The sequence below is a fragment of the Lathyrus oleraceus genome, chromosome 6 (genome assembly GCF_024323335.1).
Source record: "Lathyrus oleraceus cultivar Zhongwan6 chromosome 6, CAAS_Psat_ZW6_1.0, whole genome shotgun sequence".
Lineage (NCBI taxonomy): Eukaryota > Viridiplantae > Streptophyta > Magnoliopsida > Fabales > Fabaceae > Lathyrus > Lathyrus oleraceus.
In genome coordinates, this window is record NC_066584.1 from 295003344 (window position 1) to 295017248 (window position 13905).

Below are 13905 nucleotides of genomic sequence, written 5' to 3' on the forward strand. Positions count from 1 at the left end.
TTTTGCAAAGTCCAATTCTTATTGGCACCATTTAAAAGTCCAATTCTTATTGGCATTTTTCAAAGGCCAATTCTTATTTGCATTTTTTCAAAATCCAATTTTATTGACATTCTCAAAGTCCAGTTCCGTCTAACAATGTCCATTTGAAGCTGGTATATATCACTAATGCCTACGGGTAAAGTCTAGTGTCGTCTTGGAGACGCTGTAAAGGCTACGAGGCCTTTAAATGTCGACATGTACTAGTCTCCGATGGACAATTCTCTTCCTTCTACAAGAATATTTATGTCTGATATAAATGGTCGCGTGACTCAGATGGTAGAATTTCTCAACAAGAATGGTGCACCATTTGACGATAACATTTCCATTTCCACAAACTTCATACACACATACAACCAAAACCTCTCAAACAATAAAACCAACAAATTCTTCTTCACCACGTAAACCATGATACCACCATATTTCCATCTCCACCAAAACAAAAACTTACTACTTCAAAGCATCTCAGCCTCGTACTCCATAAAATATGTAAATCCCTTCTACATCCAACATACCATTTCATCTTTTCAACACCTAATAACCCACAACTAAAACCATTACACGAACCATCTTCATTTCAAAATTTCTCCCTCTTTATCACCTTCCTTCTTCAAATAACATACACTCTTCATTTTCACACTACAACCTCACACTCCATATTTTCTTTTTTGTATTCACATAGTGAGAATTTGGATGGAACCCTAGTCTCAACAAGGGTAGCTTTTGTGTTTGACAAAGGTTTAATGTGTAGTCGAAGTCTGCTCATATGCTGATCCTGCATTCAGTAATCAAAATATATAGGTTTGTTAGCATGTCAAATTGGGTCCGGTTGTTTAGCCCAACTGTTTAACTTATCTTTTATCTTAAGTTAGCTTAGTAGTTTATAAATAGACTAGTTCTCTCAGGTTGTTGAGTGGAGTTAATTATTGTTGTTCAATTGTAATTTTTGAACCCTAATTCAGTAAGTGAATTGAAAAAAAATTCTAATAAATCCTGATTTTCTCCTTCTTCTTTCCTTTTCTCTCTTTCGTGAAATCCCAATAGAGTTTCTTGTGTTTGTTCAAGAAACTCAATCTTTCTCATAGTTTCAGTTTGTTTTTGATGGTACTTCATTACAACACACATAATCCACTTTTCTTCATTACTAACATTCATATTACAGTAAACAAAAAAAAACATCTTCACTTTTCTTTATCCATACAACATCATCTCATTCTTCTTAAAATAATTACACTACTATTTTACCTTTTCATTTCCTCATAAACTACACTAAGTACACATACTTCCTCCATCCATAAAAAAACTACATTAAACCATACAACCACAACCCGGTTCTAACATCACACGTTGGACTTCCACTCAGAGTCGTGCCTACTCTGAGCCACCATCAAACTAATCTGGACCAATTCAACACACTCCTCCGAACCACCTTCATCCTCCCATGAAATCAATCCTTCTTCAACCACCAACCATCGTGTTAGACACACATCAGCAACAACTTTCACATCTAGCCGCAAACCATCGCTCTGACTGCCACCAAGGACCGGTCACCGTCGCAATTGCTCCCTCTCGCCAAATCAAACACCGTCAGATTTACGCGTACCACTAGTAGCCATCATTTTATATCTATTTTTTTTTCAAAGGTTTCCTTGTGATTTATGTTGTTTTGTTTTCATTTGACAAGTTAAAAGGAATTTAAAACAGAGAGTTGAGAAAGAGAGGAACTTTTTTGAAAAATATAGAGAGAAAGATAATATGGATTGATTTTTCTCTTAAAATCTTATGTTTTTTTTGTCACATATTTGATTTGTTTTAGTTATTTTCTACTGACAAGCCAATTGTCATAACTTTGATGGGTGGCTTTCAATTTTTTGGTTTTTTAAAAGAGGGAGAGATCTTACTGAGTGATTTTGTTGTTTTTATTTCTTTTCATTCGTTCCACATGTCACCACATAGGTGGTAGTTTGCTAATTTTGAAAAAAAAAAAGAATACAAATTTTTGATGCGTGGTTGAAGAGTGTTTTTACTTATTTCTTTATCTTTGTTTTTATTTTTTTATTTCTTTTATGTTAATTAGAGTTAGTAGATATTTTGATTTGGGTCCATTATCATTTAATGTTTGCACCCCTCTACTTGCATGCACCCTTTTGGTTATATTTTATTTATTTAATCTTTTATTATTATTATTATTATTATTATTATTATTATTATTATTATTATTATTATTTATTTTGATTATTTAAATTAATAGTTAATTAATTGATTAACTTTTTACTTGGTTATTTGACTAAACTTTAAATAATTAATTGTTTTTTAAGTGGATTTATTTAATTATTTGATTAGTCAATTTCAATATGTATAGTTGATCAATTAGGTATTATCTCTCCCATGTTCATGCTTGCACCACTTTTTATTTTCTTTTGTTTTTGTTAATTGTTTACTTTTATTTAATCATTATTATTTGCTTTATTTCATTTTTCATTATTCCCCAAATGAAAAAATGTACCCCCGTCCCTTTTTTCTAATTTGTATTTATTCTCTTGCTTTTATTTTCTTACATTTAGTTAGATTAAATTAACTAATTAAATAATCAATTAAAAATAAAATCAACCTTTTTTCAAACAATAAAAATATTTGATCAACACCGAGTTTCACTTTCAAAAACACTTGGTCAACACCAAGTTGCCATCATTCCAAGTTCCATATATTTCACATCCACTCAAATTTTAAACCATTTGTTTCTCAATTCAAATCATTTAACAACTATTCCTCAATGCACAACAAACCTCGATCAACATCGAGTGCATTTTCTCAAATAAAACCAAAAACACCTAAAAATATCAAACCCTTTTTCAAATAAGATGAAAAGGAAATGTGATGTAGTCCACAAGCTCCCGAGAGTTAGGATACGAGATGTAGTTATCGATCATCTGAAACTCGGCATCACTCAAAAATACTTCCAACACATAAAACTCTTTTCTCGCCATCACGTGATCAAAAACTGTTTTAAAAAATGAAAGATGTTTCGTCTTGAGACGATGCAAACAAAGCTTCATCCACAAATGTGTGAGTTGAGATAAGTGACGTTTTCCCGTTAATGTTGATATGTAGAAATTAATTCAATATGATGCAAACGCCCTCTCCTCTAAACTGTTTTGGGTAAGCCATGTTTTTCCATCGATTGTGACAAAATAGATTTCTCTAGAGTCGACCATAAACAAAAAATTTCTACCCACAACGACGTAGCCTTGAGTTCTTCATCGCACTCTGAGACCCACAATCTTGTCAAGCACCTTAATAAAAAAAAATTGCGACGCCTTTCTTTTTTCTCTTTGAATTTTTAATAACTCGAGAAAGCCAAAACATTTTAAAAGCTAACACTTAAGCTCAAAACTAACTATACGGTTCCCATTGAGCACAACGGACGTGGGGGGTGCTAATATGTTCCCCTTGCATAATCGACTCCCAAACCTGATTTGGTTGCGAGGACCATATCATTGTCATGTTTTATGGGTTTTATCAATATTTTTCCTTTCCCTCTTTGAGAATAAATAAAGTTCGGTGGCGACTATGTTAGTCATTTTGTGAGTGCACTATGTGCTTCACAAAGGTCATATTTTTAGAGATGCAACAAGCGGCAAGAAGAAGGTATTCTCAATGTTGCTGCGTTTAAAGAAGGAGGGAGGCTTTAGATTTAACCAGAACATAAAAGGGCATTTGATGATATCAAGGCGTATTTCTCGAAGCCTCGTGTATTATTACCTCCTATTATAAATAAGAGTATGAAATTGTATATTTAGGCATCTGACTCAATAATAGTCAGTATGTTGGCCCAGGAAGATGATGATGGTGTTGAAAAGGCCATATATTATCTTAGTCGACTGTTAAACGATGCATAAACTAGGTAAATCTTAACAGAAAGGTCGTGCCTTTATGTGTATTTCTCATGTATGAAATTGAAATATTATATTAAATAGACATATGTGTTTTTTTACTCACACCTTGATGTTATTCAACATATGTTGTCAAAGTCAATTCTACATAGTAGAATAGGAAAATAGGCTCTCGCCTTAACAAATTATTCTTTTACTTACATGTCATTAAAAGCCATGAAAGGCCACATTGTTTCTGATTTTATAATGGACCATGCAATAACGGAAGTAGCACAAAAATATGTTGAGCAATCGACATGGAAGTTATACTTCGATGGTTCTAATCATGCCAAAGGAACTGGTGTTGGAATTTGGATTATTTCCCCTCAGGGTATTCCAACTAAGTATAAATTCAAAATTAATGGTTGTTGATCTAATAACGAGGATGAGTATTGTCACACCCCGATTTTGACCCTGATATTCATATCATTATTTCATTCATTTTCTTTGTTCCTCACGATTTTGTTTCCTCTAACATGGTCCCCCCTTTTGTTCTCGTGAGCATCAAGTGGCCTCCTCTTCTGTTACTGGTGCACCTTGTTATTGTTGCACTAGTATCTTTATTTGAAAAAAAATCCCATAGTCCTTGGGATTTATTTCAAGTCTAGTTGTTGCTGGGAAACTCTAGTGTGATAATGAATATTTTACTATTTCCTTTGGTCAAATCCAGTTGTTGTTGGCACCTACCTATTAAAAGCTGGTTGTAATCCATTGCTTACAGTCAAAGTCCAATTGTTGTTGGCACCTACCTGTTAAAAGCTGGTTGTAATCCATTGCTTATGGTAAAAGTCCGATTGTTGTTGGCACCTACCTGTTAAAAGTTTGGTTGTAATCCATTGCTTATGGTCAAAGCCCAATTGTTGTTGGCACCTATCCGTTAAAAGTTTGGTTGTAATCCATTGCTTCCAGTCAAAGTCCAATTATTGTTGACACGTACAGAGAGTTTGAATACCTTGTCTTTCCTGATGGTTCCGTGAAAGTCATGTATGATTCATCATCTTGAGGAATTCCCAGAAGCTTGGAGGTTTTTTTTCGTGTTAGAAAACTCCAATGATGATGGTTTTGTTCGATTTCTTTGTAAAGAATCATCGTAGCCTTTTCCGTGGATGATCTACTTATAAGAAGACTCCTGCTTATCTTTGTTTTGAATAAATTCCCTGTTGGGAATCTCAAAAATCTCTGATCAGATGAATTTCTCGTGAGAAATCTCCAGAACTGTCTGATGTATTCTAAAGTGCCTGGTCATGTATGAACCTATTGACGATACTTGCTTTGCATGTTTTCCAATATTATCAGGTCATGTATGAACCTGTTGTTACCGTTTTCTTTGGGTTTTCTAGTGTTGTCAGGTCATGTATGAACCTGTTGTTGAAAACTCTTTGAATAGTCAAGTGTTGTCAGGTCATGTATGAACCTGCTGTTGAAAACTCTTTGAATAGTCCAATGTTGTCAAGTCATGTATGAACTTGTTGTGGAAATTTTCTCAAAATGTTCAAGTTTGTCATCAGGTCATGTATGGACCTGTTGATATACTCTTTTTAAACTTTTTCCGAGTTTGTTAGGTCGTGTCTGAACCTGCTGTCAGAACCTCTTGGTATTCCCCAGCATTGTCAGGACATGTATGCACCTGCTGTTGAGCCTTTATGCCAGTATTACCAGGTCATGTTTGAACCTGTTTTGAAAATTCTTTCTCTTTGATCAATCCAGTATCGTCAAGTCATGTTTGAACTTGTAGTGAAATTTTCTCAAAATATTCGAGTTGTCAGTAAGTCATGTGTGAACTTGCTGTCAAAATCTCTTGTATTCTAAGTGTCGTTTGTCAACTTTCGCTTAGAGTACTCCCTAGTGTGTGTCTGACTCTCTAGCAGGATTGTTTTCCCCAGCGAGCTGGTTTTTGCCATTTGTCTGTCTCCCTGTGGACCATCAGCATTCCCCACAGATTGGTCTGTCTAGTAGCATCTCCTGTTAAGGGTTCACCATATCCCCAGAAGATAAAAATTACAAAAAAAGATAATCTTGCATCCATGCATATCATATCATAGCATTTTCATTTCAGGATCAAAATCAGGGTTTTCTTAGTATTTAAATATCTTCTCCTATGATCATATGAAGGTCGTCCTACTTCATATTCTCTGGTGGAAGATACTTAAATAGGGGCAACTGTCACACCCCGATTTTGACCCTGATATTCATATCATTATTTCATTCATTTTCTTTGTTCCTCACGATTTTATTTCCTCTAACATGGTCCCCCCCTTTTGTTTTGGTGAGCATCAAGTGGCCTCCTCTTCTGTTATTGTTGCACCTTGTTGTATTTTGTGCATTCAAGGCGAAGTTCTGCTGTTAACATATTTAGATACATAGGCACATTCCACGTTGTAGGGAATCAGGAAATTAGAGTTTCATGGCTACCTGCAACAGAAAATGTTTGGTTGGAAGTAGAGGAGCTTATCCATGTCATGATTGGAGAGACATCTTGGCCTAGGAAGACTCACAATCATCTCAGAAAGATCCATTGGCAAGCAGTGCAATCAGTTCCCAGTCAATTTTGCCCTAAAATCAGGGTTTGGTATAAAATTAGTTTATTTCTGATTCTTTGGGTGAAACTCTTTTCCATGGCCTTCCATATGTCCACAAGGGTCTACATACAAAAAATCAGCTTTTTATTTGAGCCAGAAGTGCTTCAATTGATCACTAGAATCGGGAATCAGACAGTTTGGGAAAAGTCAATTGTGGGGCCAGAAAAGTCAACTCCTGACTTTTTTAGAGTGGAATCTCAAAATTCATGCCTAGGGGAGCCTACATGTGAAATTTGATCAAGGTTAGATCATGGATTCATCATTTAATCAGGAATTGGAAAAGTTACTTAATTTGGAATTGGTTGACTTTCCATTTAGGGCAAGTTTTTATGATTTTTGCACTCACTTTAAGCCCATCTTCCATCAACTTAAAAGCTCCATTTGAAATTTTCTCCAACATGAAAGTTGTTCCTCTTGTTCCAAGCTTTCTAGAGATATAAAGTTTGCTCCATTTGGGTCAAAATTGAGAAAGTTATGCTTGGTCAAAGTGAGGCTTATTTTTAGAACACTTAGAAAAATTTCTAAGTCTAAAAATCTTCAAGTTTGTCAAAACTTCTTGGCCAGTTTTCTTGCACTTCAAGGCATCATTTGAAATTATTTTCTTCACAACAGTTATACCTTTCCATGTCTTCTTTCACCTCCCTTTGGAATCATCTCATTTGGATCCATGGTTTGAGAGATACATTCACTTAAAGTGGGCACCATGACTTGAAATTTCTAGGCAGAATTTGTGCCAAACTTGCCCAACCAGTTTTGCAATTGTGTGACACGATCTTGAGGGCCATTTTTCATCTTCTTCCACTCATCATTTCCACTCATGCTCAACATGAAACATGCCAAGCTCCATGTTATCTTTCTACTGTGTGCATTATCTCATCAAATGGAGGTTTGCTCATCAAGTTATATGGCCACAAAGTCACCCCTTTGAGCTAATTCCTTGCCTGCCAAACCAGACCAACCATGCTGCATGAACCCAACCCATGTTTTGTTTCCTCATTTGGCCATACAGCAACATTTCCACTCACTTAAGTTTTGCCCAAAATAACAACTCTCACGTGCCCTCTTTCTACACCTCACCAAATGTCACCCAACTTGCATTGTTTTGCTCATTGACAATCAGATTATTTCAGGGCCCATTAAGGCATTAGACCCACCATATTTAAGCCATAAACCCTAAACCTGAAAGGGAGACCATTGGATTTTTCGAGCAAAGCAAGGAAAGTTCATTGGAGAGCAGACTTTATTTCTCAGCAAGGTTCTTGAGTTGAAGTCTTGAAACACCAAGAGAGCAACATCACCTTCTTCTATTCTCTCCACAGTCAAGAGGCAGTGGACCAATCTTCCACTAGGTAACTTCCTTGCACCATTTCCATAGCTATGTTGTCGATACATTTGTGCTCAATATCACGCTTGTTCCATTACCATGCTAATCATGCTTATGCTTGTTTCTGAAGTCCTCAGCATGAGGCCATGTTCATGTTATTGATTTGTGTTGTTGGCTTTTTGCTCATATTCGTGTCCATGTTGACACTTTGCTGTCAATATTTCTCCATGATTAAACTACCGTTTCGCTTAAACAAAGATACCATGTTAATCTTCACATTTTATACTTGAGATCTGGGCTTTATTTCATGTCTTTTGGTGCACTATGGTGGTCGCATTTTGGTGTTGAAGTTTGAAAAAACTCACTGCTTCTGCGTGTTCTGTGCATGGGCATGGCGCTAGGGTTTGGTTTGATGAAGAAGACGACCACGTGTCGTCTTGAGAACCGCTGGATCCGTCGCGTGTGTTTTAGTCTTGGCCGCCCATGGTTTTTTGTCTTTTAGTCACTTAAACACATGTGACCGGTTGATAACATGTCACATGGTTTTTTAAAATAAAATGTTATTTAATCATGTCACGCCTGGATTCAATAATTAGTGTGGATCATGGGCTTCGCTGCTTGCTTTCAGCACCCTGCGTTTCTGGCCCATTAGCATATCACTTTTGTTTCCAATACCAATACACCCCTCTCTTTTCATTTTCTTTTTTAATTCACATTTTATTTCTGTTGTGATTTTAATTAATTTAAAATATTTGCTTTGTTCATAAAAATACCCAAAAATATTTTCCATATTTCTTGATGCCTTATTTAATTTTATTTAATTTTTATTTTTGCATTTATTTAATATTAATATTTTATTTGAATTATTCATTCTAAGTGGTTCATTTTAGCATACCCTAAATTCTTGATTTTAATTTTATGACTTAAAATTATTTTTAGCTTCTGATTTTTTGGGATGAAGGTTGACCACTTCCCCATGGTCAACCTGACTTTTTCTAGAATTTTTATTTCACATTTGCTATTTATTCTTGATTTATATTTAACCTAGTCTTGTTGGTTGACTTTTGGTTTGACCTTTGTTTTATTTCAATTAATTCATGAACCAATTTTCATTATTTTTAAAATCTTTTTAGGGGATGATGATGTCCTGACCCCACCTTACTTAGTTTAATTTTTCATAATTTTCTTGATTAATTTGCTATTTATTTGATATTTATTAAGTTGGCTCGATTTTTCAGTTGACTTCTTTATGATCGATGTTTGAGTTAGGGATTGCTTATGGAAATTGAAGAGACCTTTTGATCCTCCCTTGTTCATCTCATAGGCCATGTATTAGAGGCCTTTTATCTTGATTTTATTTGATCCTTACCTCATTTCTTGATTTAATCATTTTAGTGGACCCTTTTGTGCATCTTTTCATCTGTCTGGTTCATCTGTTATCTGTTATACTTGATTCTTTCATCCATGCTTACTATTGCTTGATTGTTTAACATGTTCATACTTCCCATGCCTGGTTTGATGCTCCATTATTTCATTCTTTGATTCTTTGATTTGATTATATACTTGTTTACTTATCTGATTTGATTGATAATTGTTGCCTACTTGTATGATGATTGAGGCATATATTCTTATTGTTTGATTGCCATGAACCATCCCCATTCATAACAAATGTACCCCTATCCCATAAAGTGTATAATATTTATTCCTTCATTCTTTATTCATCTGTTAATACAAGAATTAAAACGAACATCCGATAATCATTTCAAACCTTCATCAAATACTTGATCCAACGTCAAACCATTTTTCATAATAAAAACTCAAAAAAATATTAATTCATATTTAAGACCTTTTCAATAAAGATGGAAGTGGAACATGGTGGATACCGTGAACTCCTGAGACTAAGATTCGAGGTGGATGCCTCGCCTATCTTAGCTCTCGCCATCATCCAAATTTATCTATTCTGTTTTTTCTCAAACACTCATTCAAATCTTTCCCAATCGCTCATCAAACGCTTGATTTAACGTCAAGTCATTTTCACAACAAAACTCAAAATACTTAATTCCTATCTAAACACCTTTCAATAAAGATGGAAATGGAACATGATGGATACCGTGCACTCCTGAGATTAAGATTCGAGGTGGATGCCTCGCCTATCTTAGCTCTCGCCATCATTTAAAATTATCAATGCGGTTTCTTCAAACCCTTTCTCAATCAAATTCAAAACACTTAATCTTTATTAAACACTTTTTTGCAATAAAGATGGAAATGGAACGTGGTGGATACTACGCACTCCTGAGTCTAGGATTCGAGATGGATATCTCGCTCATCCAAGTTCTCGCCATTATTCAAAACCCATCAAACCAATCAATTTCTTTTTCTCGCCACCGTGCGATTGACTCTTAAACCTTTTTTCAAACAAAAGGTACTTTGTTTCAGAACAATGCAAGGCAATGTTTCTCCACCTGTTTTGGGTAGTCCAACAATGTTTTCGTCGATTTGACACAAAGTAGCTTTCGCTAAAATCGACCAACAAACAAATATTTTTCTACCCAGAACTACGTAAGCCTTGATTTCTCTGTTGAGATACGTAGGAGCAGGATTTGTAAATCTTGTTAGGCTCACTAATAAAAAACTTAGGTTTAGTCCTTCGTCAAAAATCCAAAATTATTCTCTTCTCTTCTATTCTTTCTTTCTCACTTAATAAATTAAAGTCTAACATTTCAAACTAACACTAACGCGCACAACTGACCTAATGGTTCCCGTTGAGTACAACGGACGTGAGGGGTGCTAATACCTTCCCCTTGCGTAATCGACTCCCGAACCTTGATTTTGTTGCGACGACCATAATCATTGTCGTTTTGTCTTGGGTTTTATCGATATTCCCCTTTCCTTTTTAGGAATAAATAAAGTTTGGTGACGACTCTGCTCAGTCCATCATTGCGAGCGTGTGATTGCGCTTCGCTTAGGTCGTTCTCATTTTTTCGAGGTGCGACAAGTATGAATCCTTGATAACATGCATTTCGATCTTGCTAGACCTGGGGGAAACAATTGTCGAGAATAAAGGAGACTCAAAATTAGTGATAAGACAGTTGACAAAAGAGTATGAATACACTAATAATAATATATTAATCTATTTTGTCAAAGTGAACTCGTTGTTGAGGAAGTTTGACGTGGTTGATATTAAACATGTACCATGTAACACCCTTCTAAAATACCCCAAATATATAATTAAAATAACACATATCAATCAGAGTAAATATGCAATCAAGGGTGTCACACAACATTTCACACCATAATAACTGTCATGCTCTTTATTTAATCAAAATAACATTTTCTTGCATAATTCGCAGCGGATAGAAATCAACTAACCATTCAAAACATATAACATATTACAGGTAAAAAGGTTCAACAACCAACAATAAAACAATTAAAACATCCCGTCCCGATGTTACATCTATCAGAGCACGACCCTCTAAGTAGACTACACTAGACTCCAAGCACTAGCTTCTACTCACTCACTGCTCGTTACCTGAAAAATAGTTGTAAGGGTGAGTTCCTCAATCGATATAATAAGCATTATAAATCATCATGTAATGCTAAGTAAATTTACACGTTAATCACCCTAATCATATCATGCATTCAGTAACGGCACATCAACTCAAATATCATACTCAATAACAACGTAAAATGCAACTCAATAACAACATAAAATGCAACTCAAATGAGACTCGACTCGTCATGCATGTGGTACCAATCGGAGTAAAACTCCCAACTTAAAATCATTGCCATTTTATTGGGCATCAAGGCATAAGCCTTCAACTTTCAACTTAAAATTTGCCAATCCAGGCCAACGTGGTGTGAGCAAAGCTCCATCAAGGCGTAAGCCTTCAACTTTCAACTTAAAATTTGCCAATCCAGGCCAACGTGGTGTGAGCAAAGCTCCGACTTAATGCATATGAATGTACATGGCATACACGACTTTACAATTCCGACAACATAATAATAATAGCAACACAACAAGGTTTTCAACATAATCAACTTATAATCAACTTTGGCTCATCAAGCCTACAACTCAGTATTTTTAACAACTTTAACACAACTTATCAACATATTTGTATCAACACTTCATAACATAACCCAACAAAATTACTCATCACAATTAACGATAATAGGCCAATCACCAATTATGTTCACAACATTAAAATGCCAATTTTTCTAATTTCCAACAGTGTTAACCGGTTAACGCCCTGGGTTAACCGGTTAACGCAGGACAAAACACATTTTCTGGCAAAACGCAACAGTGTTAACCGGTTAACGCCCTGGGTTAACCGGTTAACGCAGGCAAAACAGCACATTTTCACAAAATATAACATTGTTAACTGGTTAACGCCCTGGGTTAACCGGTTAACGCAGACAAAACAGCAGTTCCTGCGCTAACACAAGGCAGAATGCAGAGTTCTCCGCATTTTCCGCCGTTGGAGGACTTCCGGACCTCCGATTCAATTTTCGTAAAAAGCTATACGTTCGGGGGAGCACGACTCACACAATTACAGACTCAATTTCAGCTTTAAATACAACTTATTCATCACAATATTTCAGCATTCAACATCCCAATTAGGGTCACTTCAACGGTTTATCACTACCCATGACATGTTAATCTATAATACCCATTAAACGACGATAAACCCCCCTTACCTGAGATAATCCGGCAATCTCCAAGCTTCAAGCTTTTCCGTTCTTCAACCTTTGCTCTCTTGCTCCTCCTCTTTGCCCTTTCTCCACTTTTCACTTTTCAGCCGCTTCTCTGTTTCACGTGAAAACTCTTTACCAACAAATGAAACCCTTTTTCCTTATTCCAACTTATATATTTTCCAAATAATTATTATTCCAAATAATAATAATAATAATAATCCAATAATTCAATTTATTTAATTAAATTATTAAATATATTATTAACTTAATTTAAATAATCCTCTTATTTAATTCGGGGTGTTACATACCATATATTGAGAATCAAGAAGCCAATGACTTGGCCCAGATAGCCTAATGGTGAAAAGTCGCTAAAGGAAAATTGGAAGAGTTGATTGAAGTCAAAGATAAATTTATTTCGACCAGTGTATTGGCCCCATAATTGTCAAAGAAGAAACTGGTGGGAGTAGAGGAATTGGGAGACCTAAATCCCAAAATTTTCGAAACGTTTGCCATTCACAATCTATTAAACAATGATTTGAGAAGAACAATCATAGAGTTCCTAAAAATTCCAATGGTAACAACAGATCTAAAGATCAAATATAAGGTGTTAAGTTATGTTATCATGGGAAACGAGTTGTTCAAAAAGACTCATGAAGGTGTTTTACTTAAGTGTGTTAGCGAGAGCGAAGCCTGTTTGGAAATATTCAATGCTCACATTCGATCATGTGGTGCCTATAAAGCAGGCCACAAAATAAAGTGGTTATTTTTTCGACAAGGAGTATATTGGCACACAATGTTTAAAGACTACATAGAATTCGCAAAAGGGAGTCAGGAATTTCAGAAGCACACAAGGATCTAACATTTTTGAGCCAGTGAGCTACGCACAATAATTAAACCTTGGCCATTTAGAGGACGGGCTTTTAATTTGATAGGTGAAATAAGGACGAAATCATCCAAATGTCACAAGTCTATGTAGTAGGCATCAACTACATTACCAAATGGGTCGAAGCAGTGCCTTTGGTGAATGTCGACCAAGATTATATGATTAGCTTTATCCAAAGTCACATCATCTTTAGATTTGAGATTCCTTAGACCATAACCACAGACCAAGGATCGGTTTTCACAGGTCCAAAGATGGTTGAGTTTGCCTCAGAATCAAGAATCAAACTTTTGACTTCTACCCCTTATTATGCTCAAGCAAATGGTCAAGTTGAGGCTGCAAACAAGCTCATAATTAGCCTGATAAAAAACATGTAAGCCAAAAGCCAAGGAATTGGCATAAGATGTTGGATCAAGTACTTTGGGCTTGCCAAACTTCCCCTAAGGAGGCAACTAACTCTAG